Below are 4,613 nucleotides of genomic sequence, written 5' to 3'. Positions count from 1 at the left end.
TCTTTGATTGTTGGGTCCATGCTTTCTATGGAATCTTCTGCACCTGAGATTCTCTCTTCCATCTCTTGTATTCTGTTGCTGATGCTCACATCTATGGTTCCAGATTTCGTTCCTAGGATTTCTATCTCCAGTGTTGTCTCCCTTTGTGATTTCTTTATTGTTTCTACTTGCATTTTTAGGTACTGGATGGTTTTGTTCATCAATTCTTTCACCTGTTTGGTAGTGTTTTCCTGTAACTCTTTAAGGGATTTTTGTTTCCTCTTTAGGGGTTTTTAGCTGTTTACATGTGTTCTCCTATATTTCTTTAAGGGAGTTATTTCCTTATTAAAGTCCTCCTTCATCATCATGAAAAGTGACTTTATATCAGTGTCTTGCTTTTCTGGTGTGATGGTGTATCCAGGACTTGCTATGGTGGGAGAGTTGGTTCTGATGATGCCAAGTAACCTTGCTTTCTGTTGCTTCTGTTCTTATGCTTGCCTCCTGCCATCTGATTACCTCAAGTGCTTGCTGTCCTCCATATATCTGATTTGAGCCTGTCCTTCCTATAATCCCAGTTGATTCAGGACTCCTTAGAGTCCAGCTTTCTCTGTGATCCTGTGATTCCAGGATCCTCTGAACCTGAGATTCTGGGTGTGTCAGAGTTCTTGGCAGTCAAGCTTCCTCTGAGACTCTGATATCCTAGTGTGACCAAGCTCCTTGTATCCTGGGATCCTGAAATCCTAAGATTTTGGGCATGTTACAGCTCCTGGAAATGGTGTCTCTTCTGGAGACCGTGGGGTTGTCTGTTAAGTTTGAAATCAAAATATACCAGCACTGATCAGAAGAAACCCAAGCCACTGGTCAGACAGGGCTCCTGTGTCCTTGCTCCTGCTGACACAGGCCTGTCACGGTTGGTTTGGAACAGATGTTGTATTCCACTCATCAGTGATCCTAAGATCCTGGGCATGCTAGGTCTCCTGCAGCATTGAGAGTCCTCTGGGAACCTTTGGACAGTCTGTCAAGTTTGCACCCAAGGTGGCCTGGAGCTGGCACCGACTAAATGGGCTCTTTCTTTTATTGGATATTTTCTTTATTTACATTTCAACTATCTTCCCCTTTCTTGGTTTCCTCTCTGGAAACCCCCTACCCCAACCCCCCTTTCTCTGCTTCTGTGAGGGTGTTACCCAAACCACCTACTCCCACCTCCCCACCCTGGCATTCCCCTACTCTGGGCCATTGAGCCTTCACAGGACTAAAGGCCTCTCCTCCCATTGATACCCAATAATGCCATCCTCTGCTACATATGCAGCTGGAGCCATGGGTCCCTCCATGTGTACTCCTTGGTTGGTGTTTTAGTCCCTGGGAGCTCTGAGGGGTCTGGTTGATTTATATTATTTTTCTTCCTATGGGGTTGCAAACCCCTTAAGCTCATTCAGTCCTTTCTCTAACTCTTCCATCGAGGACCCTGTGCTCAGTCCAATGGTTGGCTGCATTTGTCAGGTTCTGGCAGAGCCTTTCAGGAGACAGCTATATCAGGCTCCTGTCAGCAAGCACTTCTTGGCATTCGCAATAATGTCTGGGTTTGGTGACTATATAATTGGATGTTTCTCCCATGTCTCCCTCTTCTCAAATTGGTAATCCCCTTTCCTTTGATTATTGTTAGGTGTGTGTGTGTGGGGGGGGTGTGCATATGTGTGTGTGTGTGTGTGTGTGTGTGTGTGCGCGTGTGTGTGTGTGTGTGCGTGTGTGTGTGTGTGTGTGTGTGTAAATATATAAACACGGCCATCTAGTCGGTTTCTGTTGTTTGCCTGTCTATGATTTCAGGACTGATCACTCTGTATTGGACAAGCAGTTAGGAACTCTTTCCTGACTCACCCTCTCTCAGCAGCCTTTACTGGCCTAGTTCTTTTTCTAGCAGTTGGATCCCATGAGAGTTTCCCTTATTTTTCAGCCGAAGTTCTGTGGTGACAAGTTTTGTATTAGGTTTCACAATACAAAATGATCTCATTTCTGCACCTATATTATCAAGACATCTCAGAAAGAAGTAAAAATTCCAGTCAGTCAAGAAAGACAGACGAAAGAAAAAGCACAACAAACCCTCTGAGATGCCAAAGACTCAATTCAGTTTTGCAACAAACCCTGAAACTAAACTTTAGTTTCTTTTCTACTATTTATACTTCTCTAGAATAAACCAGCTTCTAGAACCATAAAATAATGTCATTTATCAATATCCCCTTGAACATGTTTAGCAATATCAAAGTGTTGATATCAAAGAAATATCAAAGCATGTCTCTGTGTGTGTGTGAATGTGTGTGTGAGTGTATGCTTGTGTGTGAGTGTGTGTATGTTTGTGTGTGGTGTGTGTGTTTATGTGTGTGTGTGTGTTTATGTGTATGGTATAGCGATTTTCCTGGGAAGAAGTGAGTGAGCAAACTTCTATTCCCCTCAGATAGAGGCAGAGGCAGGCAGACCTCTGTAAGTTGGAGGGCAGCCTTATTTACATATCAAGTGTCAGGCCAGCCAGAGCTGCATAGTGAAATGGTGTTTCAAAAATAAAAACGAAGCTGAACAAAACAAAGCATAGAAAGAATACCAGGCATTAAAGGGAATTTTTAAGAAGATTTTTGACCTTTTGACCTACTTAAAAGAAACGCGGCACAAGTCCCTTCCGCTCGACTCGAGCCCCGGGCTACCTTGCCAGCAGAGTCTTGCCCAACACCCGCAAGGGCCCACACAGGACCCCCCACGGGATCCTAAGACCTCTGGTGAGTGGAACACAGCACCTGCCCCAATGCAATCGCGCGGAACCTGAGACTGCTGTACATAGGGAAGCAGGCTACCCGGGCCTGATCTGGGGCACAAGTCCCTTCCGCTCGACTCGAGCCCCGGGCTACCTTGCCAGCAGAGTCTTGCCCAACACCCTCAAGGGCCCGCACGGGACTCCCCACGGGATCCTAAGACCTCTGGTGAGTGGAACACAGCGCCTGCCCCAATGCAATCGCGCGGAACCTGAGACTGCTGTACATAGGGAAGCAGGCTACCCGGGCCTGATCTGGGGCACAAGTCCCTTCCGCTCGACTCGAGCCCCGGGCTACCTTGCCAGCAGAGACGCCTGACACCCGCAAGGGCCCACACAGGATTCCACACGGGATCCTAAGACCTCTAGTGAGTGGAACACAACTTCTGCCAGGAGTCTGGTTCGAACACCAGATATCTGGGTACCTGCCCTGCAAGAAGAGAGCTTGCCTGCAGAGAATACTCTGCCCACTCAAACTAAGGAGAGTGCTACCCTCCAGGTCTGCTTATAGAGGCTAACAGAGTCACCTGAAGAACAGTGACAACTAAAACAGCTAGCTCCAGAGATTACCAGATGGCGAAAGGCAAACGTAAGAATCCTACTAACAGAAATCAAGACCACTCACCATCATCAGAACGCAGCACTCCCACCCCACCTAGTCCTGGGCACCCCAACACAACCGAAAATCTAGACCCAGATTTAAAAACATTTCTCATGATGATGATAGAGGACATCAAGAAGGACTTTCATAAGTCACTTAAAGAATTACAGGAGAGCACTGCTAAAGAGTTACAGGCCCTTAAAGAAAAGCAGGAAAACACAGCCAAACAGGTAGAAATCATTAAAGAAAAACAGGAAAACACATCCAAACAGGTGATGAAAATGAACAAAACCATACTAGAACTAAAAGGGGAAGTAGACACAATAAAGAAAACCCAAAGCGAGGCAACGCTGGAGATAGAAACCCTAGGAAAGAGATCTGGAACCATAGATGCGAGCATCAGCAACAGAATACAAGAAATGGAAGAGAGAATCTCAGGTGCAGAAGATTCCATAGAGAACATCGACACAACAGTCAAAGAAAATACAAAATGCAAAAGGATCCTAACTCAAAACATCCAGGTAATCCAGGACACAATGAGAAGACCAAACCTACGGATAATAGGAATTGATGAGAATGAAGATTTTCAACTTAAAGGGCCAGCTAATATCTTCAACAAAATAATAGAAGAAAACTTCCCAAACATAAAAAAAGAGATGCCCATGATCATACAAGAAGCCTACAGAACTCCAAATAGACTGGACCAGAAAAGAAATTCCTCCCGACACATAATAATCAGAACAACAAATGCACTAAATAAAGATAGAATATTAAAAGCAGTAAGGGAGAAAGGTCAAGTAACATATAAAGGAAGGCCTATCAGAATTACACCAGACTTTTCACCAGAGACTATGAAAGCCAGAAGAGCCTGGACAGATGTTATACAGACACTAAGAGAACACAAATGCCAGCCCAGGCTACTATACCCGGCCAAACTCTCAATTACCATAGATGGAGAAACCAAAGTATTCCACGACAAAAACAAATTCACACAATATCTTTCCACGAATCCAGCCCTTCAAAGGATAATAACAGAAAAGAAGCAATACAAGGACGGAAATCACGCCCTAGAACAACCAAGAAAGTAATCATTCAACAAACCAAAAAGAAGACAGCCACAAGAACAGAATGCCAACTCTAACAACAAAAATAAAAGGAAGCAACAATTACTTTTCCTTAATATCTCTTAATATCAATGGACTCAATTCCCCAATAAAAAGACATAGACTAACAGAC

Source organism: Mus musculus, chromosome 3 (assembly GCF_000001635.26).
Source record: "Mus musculus strain C57BL/6J chromosome 3, GRCm38.p6 C57BL/6J".
NCBI classification, from domain to species: Eukaryota; Metazoa; Chordata; class Mammalia; order Rodentia; family Muridae; genus Mus; species Mus musculus.
The sequence above is the reverse complement of the archived record's forward strand: the minus strand, read 5'-3'. Positions refer to the sequence as shown.